General features: G+C 35.2%; 1 non-coding gene across 1 annotated transcript; it reads left to right on the plus strand.

Annotated features, from left to right (window-relative positions):
• The first annotated feature begins 8,929 nt into the window (after window positions 1-8,929).
• LOC111436732 lies at window positions 8,930-9,069 on the plus strand. The gene has a single exon (XR_002709320.1). It is a non-coding gene; the product is annotated as a small nucleolar RNA Z247 (small nucleolar RNA).
• The last annotated feature ends 3,556 nt before the right edge of the window (window positions 9,070-12,625 follow it).

Below are 12,625 nucleotides of genomic sequence, written 5' to 3' on the forward strand. Positions count from 1 at the left end.
ATAACAAGTTATCCATCGAGATTCTATTTTTTTTATAAACAATGTAACATCAGTTAAAAAAAAAAGAATTAATTAATAATAACTAATCCCTTCCTTTGGCTAAACTCTCACACAACTCCTGTAGTAAAATACTCAACAAACTACTTCTCACAAAACTATACGTTACAAAATGAAAAGAAAGAAAAAAAATAGAATTAGAAATACAAACAAATGGGTTGGTTTATTTATTTATTTATTTTTGGGTTATTTATTTATTTAGAAATGCAAACAAATACTCGACAAACTACTTCTCACAAAACCTCACAAAACCATATGTTACCGAATTTAATAGAGGGGTATGATAAGGAAAAATCGTGATTTTTCCCGTGACCAATGAAGAAGATGAAGTCCAAAGTCAAAGGTCAAAGTTTGACCAATATGTTGACCTTTCTACACATTTTGATCCATTTGGACCCCTTCCAGACGGATTCTCCTGAATTTCTTTATGGTTCCAGAAACTAGACTTAAAAATCAATCTAATAAAGATAATTTGGAATAATTTGAATACCGGAAGCTCAAGAACGAAAGTCTCGAACATCGATGCCGAGGTAAGTAGCCACCTTTGACTTTTCTTAAGAAATACTTGTTTGAATCGCTTGGATTTCTACCTGAACCCTAAACCAAGTATGAATTAAGGATATATAAAAGAAAAACTCAAAGAACCATGAGTTAAAGCCCTGAATCGATCAAATTGCTCGAGATTTAAGTAACATTCAACTTCGCTGCCTACGAAATTTTAATGCTGAGCATGTTGAGGTTATATATGAAATTTGGTGGTCATTGGATAAGGATAAGTGGGTAAACCAAGAAATGATGCAAAATGACCATATTGCCCCTAAGAAAATCTACCTACAGTTGATGATCTAAAGGACCTCCAAATGCTATTAAATTTTGTGGTAGACCTTATTCTGTGATATCTAAGGATGTGGTGAAGTTTGAAACCCATTGGAACACGTTGAGTAGCAAAACCAAGAATTAGGAGTAAAATGACCAAAATGGCCCTAGGACTACTTATTTAAATTCAAGGTCTATACGTGCTCCAAATGACTTGCTACTTCTTATAAGGCCTATTCCTAAGGACAAGAAGGTATGTTTAGGAGTTCAAGTTGATTAGAGCAAGCTTGGAACATAAAGCAAGTTAGGACCAAAAAAACATCTTGTAATAGAAGTGGTCATACAATTGATGAGCGTTGATTCATAAGACAAAGTATCTCACCATAGGGGCTCCAGTACTCTTCGTCAAAAAGAAAGATGGGTCCTTACGGTTGTGTATAGACTATCGAGAGCTCAATGAGTTTACGATAAAGAATAAATACCCGCTCCCAAAGATTGATGATCTCTTCGATCAACTCTAAGGGACTTCAATATTCTTCAAGGTAGATTAAGGTCAATATATCACCGACTAAGAATGAAAGAGAAAGACATACCTAAGATAGCCTTCAGAATAAGGTATGATCACTACGAATTCACGGTTATGTCCTCCAGACTAACTAACGCCCTTACAACGTTCATGGACCTAATGAATAGAGTATTCAAGAACTTTCTTAACACATTTGTAATTATATTCATAGTCGATATCCTTATCTACTCTAAGATCGAGAAAAAAACATGAGTCTCACCTCAGAATGGTATTGACAAGGTTACAAAACCAGCAGTTATACGCCGAGTTTTCTAACTGCGAGTTTTGGCTTTTAGAGGTCACCATCCTTTACATGTCATACCAAAAGAAGGAATTTCTGTAGACGCGACTAGAGCGGAAGCAGTAATGAAAATCCCTTAACCAAACATGATCATAGGAGTCCAAATTTTCCTAGGGCTGGCAGGTTATTACAAAAGATTTATAAAGAACTTCTCCAAAATATTACCACCTTTAAGCCAACTCACCAAGAAGTTTATGGCTCCAAACACAACACGTGGCACAATGAGGCATGGACGTGTGTTTTCTGGCGATTGAATTTTTAAAGTGTGACCGATATAGAATCTATGGTGCGGCAATGAGGCATGAACTAGTATTTTTTGGCGGTTGAGTTTTTGAAGTGTGACCGATATAGAATCTGTTTGTGTTTCATTTTCCAGAATGATGTATAATTTTCAAATTTAGTTCATTTTTATGCTTGAAATTTTTCTGTAAAATTTAGACTTTGATATTCACCTGGAGGACAATATTTTATTCTTCAATAACAACTTTAATATTTGATTCAGATGTACTCATTTTTATATTAAAAGTTTCCATATGTTTAAGAACTTAAATGATTAATAGAAACTTTGTTGTAGTACTATTACAGCAAGCACAAACATGGTGTAGAAATAAGAAGATTTGATTTCTTAAATGATTAATAGACACTTTGTTATAGTACTATTACAGCAAGCACAAACATTGTGTAGAAATGAGAAGATTTGATTTGAAGTAAGGCGATGGAGATGGATTTTTCTAAGAACTCCATAGATAAATGAACTCGAATACCTTTGTTTGACTATTATATAAAGAAAAACCCTTCTCATTTACACCCCAAATGTAGTGCCTATAATTGCATTGATCTTGAAGCCAAATTTTATTCTCTGGCCAAAAACCTGGAATGAAAGCTTTCCATAATTGCTGCTAAAGTTACACCAATACAATGTTGTCTGCGACATGCTCTCTTTGAATTTCTAATGGTATTCCTATTTGAACCCAAGAATATGCTTCCCTAAATTAGAAAGTTAGGTCCAATTGGAAAAATTAAAAAATTTAGAACTAAGTTTATACGATTACATAGTAAAATGTTCAATTAAATAAAAATTTCCAAATACCAATTTGTTGGTCATTCAACTAGGTGAGACAATATGTGCACCGATGAAGATGTCGAAGTACAATTCAAACTCTCCACCCCACACATTTATTAAAAAAAATTAACCCCACCTAAAAGAACTTGTAATTAAACCCTTAAAAGATAAAAAATTAAAAATTAAAAATTAAAAAATTATGACTATAATTTTTCAATAATAAAATTCATTACAAGAATTTTTTGATGTTAGATATTATACTTTTAAAATGTGTGGAGGTTTAAAATTCCACCCTAACCGTTAAATAAAAATAAAATAAACTATGAAATCCATAAATTTAGATGTATATATATATATAATATAATATGGCCTCTATGAATAACTTGTCGTGGTGTAACACCCTTATTTATCTAAGTCGTCGTTTTTTGATCTGCAATGGGTCAGTAAAGGTACATCTTGATTATTAAGAATCGTCACTTTCCAATGTGATTCATGATATTGGCTTGCAAAACAAGTAAAAACATTAGAAGTTGATGCAAAAGTAAACAACAAAATCTTATAGAGATTATTTATGGTCATCATTATTTTCGTAGTTAGAATTTGTTTGTGTTTGTTTTGGATCCTTTTGAACCAAATGTATATATATAATCATTGCACTCAAACACATTTTTAACCACTTTTAAAGATAGATTTTTTTATTTTATTATGTAAAACACTAATAAAAGGAAAACAAAAAAAACTGAAGGAATATTAAGGGTGTTGGTTTGTTAGGTTAGGCTTTATTTAGCAAGGTATCACACCCAGGTCCCAAAACTTAGGTTACACTTTTTCTCTCCCAAGGCCAATAGCATACTTCTCCTAACTACATTGTCATGGTCTCCTTCTCAAGTTTCTTCTATTTTGGTGCTAGAAGTTTTTGAATAACATCAAGACCAGTATATTCATTTTGAAGTGAGTATTTTACTTTTGGATGACAATTTGGATATTTCATGGCCATACATGCACTATTTTGTTAAAATTCTATGTATAATTGAGAACTCAAATGTCAAATAGACTTGCTTTTATTAGATAAGTATTGTAGTAAGCACACAACTTTGAAAGAAAAGAAAAGATTTGATGTGGAGGGGAGGAAAGGTTGGTTTGGTCTAAGAAATCCATGGATGAGTGAGGTTGAATAACTTTGTTTGACTATTATATAAAGAAAAACCCTTCTCATCAACACCCCAAATGCAGTGCCAATAGTTGCATCATTCTTGAAGCCAAAGTTCATTATCTAGCCAAAAAACCACGAATAAAGCATGTCTACTAAAGTTGTACAAAAACAATGTGGTTTCCAAAAATTCTCCTTGAAATTCCAACTGTATTTATAATGGTTACAAATAAAAAGAATAATCTAGTCATCGAATCCTCGCACCCTATACCCAGAATACGCCAAATAAAGCCACGCTCCAATCTGCCCTCACAACACATGCCTGCAATAGAGGAAATGCGAGTAATAGAGAGACGATGGACGGTCATTGTAGTTTTTCGATGGACGTAAATCGATGAAGGCAAACTGAACCCCCACCTCTCATTTTAAAATCATCCTCAATCTCCCCTTGTTATACAAAAGATATCTCCATCGGTTGGAGAAGGAAGCACAGAGAAAAAGACCGATGTAAGGAGATCATATTCATGGGGGGAAATTTTTGGCAAGCGTCGGGTGTTTTAGAAAATCGAAACGAAATACAGGTCTACAATGGTAGTCACATCTATGGCTTTGTAAAGTCGTGGGAGAGAGAGAGAGGAAAGACAAGAAGAAGGAAGAAGGGATCAAAAGTCAACAACTATAAGCTCTTGAGAAGAGAGAAAAATTTCAAAAAATTCAAATACAGTCGGGTCGGGTCAAATTTTGGTAAACTATGATTACAATCCTGGCTTGAATTAAGACAAACCCAAGCCTTGGCCCACAACCAACGCGATGGCAAGTAGCAACGAACAAAGCCCCAAAGCCCACTTGCAATGCTTGGCCCGCCTACAACATCGATCGCTCCACCAACTGCAACTATTCAGCCCAACCGAGCCTAGTACCATCAACCACAACCTACGCACAAAAGGAACCACTCGAGAGAATGACCCGAACTCTGCGCCTTGACCCGTTTACAACCCATGCACATGTCTTCTCCACAAAGCGACATGGTTCATGCATGCAAACGTCGACGCCTTTTAAGCGATTATCTTGAAAACATAAAATATATTTTAAGTGATTAAAACAATGTTTGACTCTGTATGGCACCGGCTCCTATTTGTGTCCATCGTCAACCAGCTTCTTCTTATCAGTTGAAAAACAAGAAAAATCTTGAATGAGTGCAAAAACTTAGTAAGTAGCCTACTTATAGGCTCTTAATTGTGTCGTTAAGGTGTGCTTGGTACAAATATTCAGTAGGTAGCCTATTTATACACTCTTAATCGTGTCTTTAATGTGCACTATGATATCACACTCTTTCTTGTCATATTCTTGACTTAAGAACTTATGATCTTTAAGTTCAATTCTAGAATTCTAAGTTCTTATCATGATCTTGCTCAAAGATCTTGGTTTTGGGATCTGAGTTCGTAATCTATGTTCTTGCCTAAGGGTCTTAGTTCCAAGGTTCTCTAATCTTAATAATGAGAATTTGGATCTTGATCTATGTTCTATTCCTCATCCTTAATTCTTAGTTTTTGCCTTTGTCCTTCCATCTTGTTCTTGGTTCCTATTCTTATTTCTTGTTCTTGTTTGTTATTTTGTTAGACACTCCCCCTAGGAATTATAGTACAAGACATGAACCTAATAACCTATGTCAAAGAATTCATGCATTCCAAGCAACACAATCTTAACCTATGTCCAATGCTTCATGCGTTTTAAGTGACGTAGTTTTAATCTGTATTCAAGTGACGTAGTTTTAACTTGTATTCAAGGCTTCATTCATTCCTTGCAACTCAATATGAAACCTACGCCATAGGCTTATTACATTTCATGCGGTGTAGTCTAAAACCTACATTCAAGGGTTCATATGTTCCAAGTGACGTTGCCTGGAATCCTGTGTGAAGGGAATGAACTCTTCATCCACATAGCAGAAACATTGGGAACCGTTTTGATTTTTATTAAGAATTAAAACAATGTGATAAATAGGAGAGCAAGAATTCTACCTTTGTAGAAACCCTAGCTTGCAAAACTTATTGAAGTATTCCAACAATGCAAAAGTTCTCCACCCTACTTAGGTTTTCATCCAAAAAAAAAACAAAAAACAAAAAACAAAGCAGTAGTATTCTACCGAGTATCTTGTATTCTCTTTTCGTTTGGTGTTAATAAAGAGTATGAGTGTTTCCCACGAGTTATGTTCAACAATCTTGTATCAAAGCGAGGTCAGTAGTATTCTACCAAGTATCTTGTATTCTCTTTTCGTTTGGTGTTAATAAAGAGTATGAGTGCTTCCCACGAGTTATGTTCAACAATCTTGTATCAAAGCGAGGTCAGTGTAGGTGTCTGATCTCTTAGAATTCTTAATATGCTTTGTAGTTGAAGCTTTGTCTAATCTTCCACATCAGAAACGATTTCTTGAGATTTTTGGTGAGTGAGTTTATTTGTGTCATGAGGAGGTCGGTGTAGGTTGTCTGATCTCTTGGAATTCTTAATATGCTTTGTAGCTGAAGCTTTGTCTGATCTTCCACATCAGAAACGATTTCTTGAGATTTTTGGTGAGTGAGTTTATTTGTGTCGTGAGTAGTCTGTGACTCTACAAGTATTGTATCGAAAAAGTTTATTTTGTATTACTAAGGTATAGCAAACACGATGGGTATTCCCGAATGCATGAGCACACATTAATTCACGAGGTCCCAATATTTTTCCATTTGAAACATTATTAAATATAACTCCGCTATCATTTTATTCGTATCATACCATTTCTCATATCAGTTATCATATCGTTCATGCTTGTACCAGGGTTATATTTCATACTATTTATCGTTTTTCATGTCATTCATATCATGTTATACATGCAATTAAAAGACATAACGTAACATTTTCAAGCTTTCAACATAACGTTTCGTAACGCGCAATTCATACAGTAAATACCTTACCAGTCACATAATGCAATCCGAGAAGAAAATATCACATCACATTATATCTTATATCAATTCATCTAACACAACATAACGACGTTGTATAACATTTACGTATTAAATCATAGCAGTCTCAACATACAAATTATGACACATGGGAAACCAAAGGCATGTGCCACCATACAACGTACAATTTCACAACGGTAGGGCCACTTACTTGGTTGACCTAGGCCAAAGCTACTACGACTCCTTGATGCTAGCGCTACTTTAACACTGCTCTCTGAAAATTCCACCTAATGTGTCCAACAATCATAAGTTAGTACTATGGTAGTTGACTCACCTACTCTTGCATGAAATAATTTTAAACACACTCCTAATGATTTAAACTATGCCTAATTATGCATAAATAATTTAAGTTTGATTCCATAAATTTAATTTAAGCGGCATAAAAACTCCATCCTAATAATTTAAACTAAGTTTAATTGTGCATAAAAACTTACTCCCAATAATTTAAACTAAGATCAATTATGGATAGAAACTTACTCCAAATAATTTAAACAAAGCTTAATTATGCATAGAAACTTACTCCTAATAATTTAAACAAAGCCTAATTATGCATAGAAACTTACTCCTAATAATTTAAACAAAGCTTAATTATGCATAAAAACTTTAAAATCGATTAAAAAAATTTAACTAGCCAGAAGGTGGTCATACTAATTTGAAAGGGTACAAGCGAATCAAATCCACACCGGATCAGCCAAAATTTTGGCATTGAGCCATCAAAAAGTGTACTCTCTAACTGACTCGAATCGTTCATTTAAGATAATAAAATGAAGTGGCGGACCTCCTTTTTATAGTAGAGGCCAACCTGCCACTTCTCAGCTTTAACAATGTGGGACAAAGTTTCGCTTCTTTTATTTATTTCTTATTTATTTATTTACTTTTTTTTTTTTTTGATTCATACATGGTCTAGAAAAAAAAAATTAAGTGTCTTAATATTAGACTTACTTGGGAATTTCTCCTTGATCTTTCCCTATGTTTTAAGATCTCTTCCATTTCATAATCTTTAATGATATGTTTTAGGAAAAAATGTTGAGCTAGTTATTGACCATAATTTTTTTAAAGGAAAATTGACTCGACTTCTTTACATACAGACGTTTTATGATCTTAACCTTCCCATTTTTAATTATTATACATATTTTTTTTTCGTTCTTGTGATAGCCCAAACTCACCAATGGTGGGCTTAGACGATTGAAAATGGTAGACGAAGATGAGAAACAAAGCATACATTGTAAGACTTGTAAACCACCATGTTAACTATTAAACGTAGAATAGATCATATCTGTATATAGTAAGATAATCTAGTGATTTACTAGTTTGTTACCAAATCTATGATTTAGTGGTTTGTTACCAAATCTATGATTTTACAGTTTTGTTACCAAATCTATGACTTCATGGTTTGTTACTAAATCTGTGCCATTCAACCTAACATGTTATCAGAGCCAAGTTTTATTTTTTAAATGTCTATCATATCTTCTTCCTCTTCTCCATCCACCACCTCCAACACTGTCTCAACTACCATGGCGACTTTTGGCCCAATCCCTCTACACCATGATGTCACAATTCGTCTAACCAAAAACAACTTCATCATATGGCGCGCCCAGCTCCTCCCCTACCTACGGAGTACGAAGCTTATGGGCTACCTTGATGGCACCAATGCCGCACCTGCCAAGCCGGTCCCTTCCTCAACTGCTGCTGGTGCTGAGCTAGTCTCTAATCCAGCCTATAAACAGTGGTATGATTAGGATCAACAGGTCCTTAGCAGCCTTCTCTCCTCCATGTCTGAGGAGATTCTTCACGATGTGGTTGCCGCTACAACATCCAAGGAAGGGTGGGATACCGTGCAGCGGATGTTTTCATCATCAACTCGTGCTCGCACTACTCAGATTGTGTTGAGCTCGCCACGTCCAAGAAACGAGATCAATCTGCTACAAATTATTTTCGCAAGATCAAAGGGCTGGCCACCGAGCTGGCCACCGCCGGCTCTGCCTTGCAGAATGATGATGTGATCGCGTATCTTCTCTCTGGTCTTGGCCCTGACTATGTTCCCTTCGTCACCTCAATGACTACCAAGAGTGAAGCCCTTACGCTTGATGATGTGTTTGCACATCTAATGACGTATGAAGATCGCCAACTACAACACCAGGCTGAACTTCAGTTAAATTCGGGATCTTCTGCCAATTATACTGGTTGTGCTGAACTTCAGTTAAATCTTGGATCTTCTGCCAATTATGCTAGTCGTGGTGGTCAGCAGAAGAATCGCGGGCGTAGGGATCGTGGTCGTGGTCGTTCTCAAGGTTATGCACCCTCTCGTCCTGCTGGTAATCGCCGTGGCCCTTCTGCTTGTCCTTCCTGCCAAATCTGCGGCAAAGTGGGGCATACTGCTATCCGCTGTTGGCATAGGATGAATGAGTCCTATCAAGATGAACCTTCTTCTGCTCCTCCTACGGTATTGGCGGCTACTTCATCTTACAAGATTGACCCAAATTGGTACAGTGACACAGGCGCTACGGATCATATCACTAGTGATCTGGATCGTCTCGCTGTGCGTGAACGTTATCATGGAGGTGAACAAGTTCAAGTCGACAATGGAGCAGGTTTGCGTGTTTTGCATACTGATCATTCTCTAATTAATACTGCTACTCGTCCTTTTGCATTGCGTAATATTTTGCATGTGCCTGAAATTTCCAAAATCTTCTTTCCGTTCATAAATTTTCTCGTGATAATGATGTATTTTTTGAATTCCATCCTTGGCATTTTTCTATAAAGGATCGAAGGTCGAGGAAAAGTCTCCTAAATGGGAGGTGTGAATCTGGTCTTTATCCTATTAAGCCATCCGATGTCGATGATCTCAAGCACACCTTGGTGAGCAGATCTACTACTCACGCCCAATGGCATGCACGTCTTGGACATTCTTCATCTCAAGTAGTAAAATCAATTTTGCGTCTCAATAATATTTCATGTGCTAGTGAGTCATCTTCGTCAGTTTGTAATGCATGTTAGTCAGCAAAAAGTCATCAATTACCATATACTAGTTCTTCCCATAGGTCTTCGTCACCTTTGGAACTTACTTTTTCGAATGTTTGGGGCCCTGCACTTCCATCTATTGGGGTTTTAAATATTATATTAGCTTCATTGATGATTTCAGTAAATTTTCATGGATCTATTTGATGCATGATCGTACAGAAGCTCCTCGTATATTTTTGCAATTCCTAGCTCATGTTGAGTGCCTCTTAGATACTAAAATCAAGTGGGTTCAATCTGATTGGGGTGGAGAATATCAGAAAATTCATAACACATTTTTTCGTTCAAGAAGAAGATCGTTAAGAGACTTTAAGCACCTTCGTGTATCCAAGAAGAAGAAGATCGCAAAAAGTCATCAAGTGGGTCCAATCTGATTGGGGTGGGGAATATCAGAAACTTTAAACACCTTAGTGTATTCTTTTGAACACATTAGTTTGATCGTTAAGAGACAATTATTGACTATTTGGAATAGATAAAGGTAGCAATGAAGCTACCAAGCTGAAGAAGAGATATGCTTCAAGAAACAAAGGTTCTCTTAAGTATATGAGCCAGGAAAGATAATGTTTCAAAGATTTCCTCTAAGCTTAGCATTGTCATTAACAATGAATGTGAGGTCTTTTTACTTATGCCCACAATTTGTATAATTGTCATGACCTTGACCTTCATAGAGATTATTAGACTTGTTTGCAGTAGTGTGTATCCTTAATTTCTAGTTTAATCAAGGTCTAAAAGGAGTAACAAAATGAAACCTAAAGCAAACTTGATATTTCTTTATCGTAGGCGATATACCACGATTCTCAAAGTATGAGTTTTTGATGAACAAACATGTGTTTCTTGGACACTAAATATTAAAGATTATGGTCTAATGCACCATTTTCAACGAGGTCTAAGTAATGTCTTTATTTTTTCTTAGTTGTCTAAGTAATGTCTATATTTTTTTTTTTACACAGTTATAAAAAAATCAAATAAACAACAAATTATATGGTTCATTTACTTGTTAGTAAAATTAATATCTCAAATTTTATTGGAGAAGTATTTGAATTTGAGAAAATGTCACTTAGAGGAGCCATCACCCATATGTTTTTATCCCATTTTTTTCCTCTTCTAGATTTGCTTTAATTTTTTTTTTCTTGGCTTATATAATCTTCCTCAATATTAATATAGAAGAAATGGCCATTGTTTTGTGTTATTTTATAAAGATCCCATTATTAACTCTACGAATGTTATGGAAAAGTGGTCAAGAAGTGGTCTATTGTGTCGTTTGCCTCCATGTTGGTCTAAATGCTTAAAATTCCTTAGGTCCCTCAAGTATGTATCCACGTGTTGCAATTGTCGCACTAGTGGTTGACGATGTGGTTCCATCTAGTTATACTTCCACTTTTGTCCTACTGCGATTGTCAGTGTTGTTGGCCCTCGGAGTTCTCGGACTTTAGCTTCCTTAATAGCGTTAGCTACTGTCTGGACACTAGCATAGGTGGTAAGGGCTATGACCTCAATTGTACTATAGATATTCTCGTCCAATGTTATGACAAACTTCTGAGCCAACTTCATCTCTGTGTCAACCAGTTGAGGGGTAAACTACTTTAATCTTATAAATTCTATCATATAGGTAGTGACAGTGCAACTATTTTGCGTCAAATAGGTTAATTCCTTCTACTTCGGAAGTCTGGTTGCATCTGGGTAATATTCTTCTCCTCAAACCTCCCTAGACTAAGAGTAGGAAATTAAATCTCTATCGAGGATAAGGATCTTCCATGACCCAATTCGAGCTTGTCGGAAGTAAGGATTGCAACTTTGGTTGGCTCAACGAGTATAAAAGACATAAAATTTGTCGCAAAACAAAACACGAAGTATTTAAAATATAATATACATATATATTTACATTATATCAAAATAGAGTTCTAACGTAAGTAGTTTTACATACAAAATAAAGAAATGACACAAAATATTTAAAACAAAAAAGATCACAGATGACAAGTAAGGCTTGTCTATGGAACTTTGTAGTGTCCTCCATTCTTAACTATTTATTTGGAACTTTGTAGTGTCCTCCATTCTTAACTAACTCTTTATACGAGAAAAATATGGAAAATGTAGATTGAGTATAAAGACTAAGTAGCCTAACAGTAGATTCTTAATTGTGTTCTTTCAGTGCTAGAGTACCATACTCTTCCTTATCATATTTTTATTCTTGTTCTTAAAACTTAGGCCCTTAGGTTTTTTTCTTGGTCCTTTCCTTAGTTCTTCTTCAGTTCCTTAAGACACTTTCCTAGAATTTAAGGTACAACCATGAACTTGATAACCCATATCCATGACTTCTTGCATTCATGCATTGAACCTACATTCATGACCTACATTCAAGGCTTCATGTGTTCCTTGCTATACAATTTGAAACCCACACCAAAAGCTTCTTATGTTTCAAACAGTGTAATCTAAAACCTGTCTCAAACTTCTTAAGTTTCAAGCAGCATAATTTCAATACTTACATCCAAGGATTCATATGTTCCAAGCAACATAGTCTAAAACTTGCATCGAAGGCTTCTTATATTCCAAGAGATGAAATCTGAAAAACCTACTTCCAAGGCGTCTTGTTTTTGTAATTACAAAAAAAAAAAAAAAAAAAAAAAAAAAAAAAAAAAAAAAAAAAAAAAAAAAAAAAAAA

The sequence above is a fragment of the Cucurbita moschata genome, unplaced genomic scaffold, assembly GCF_002738365.1.
Source record: "Cucurbita moschata cultivar Rifu unplaced genomic scaffold, Cmos_1.0 Cmo_Scf00059, whole genome shotgun sequence".
Taxonomy (NCBI): Eukaryota; Viridiplantae; Streptophyta; class Magnoliopsida; order Cucurbitales; family Cucurbitaceae; genus Cucurbita; species Cucurbita moschata.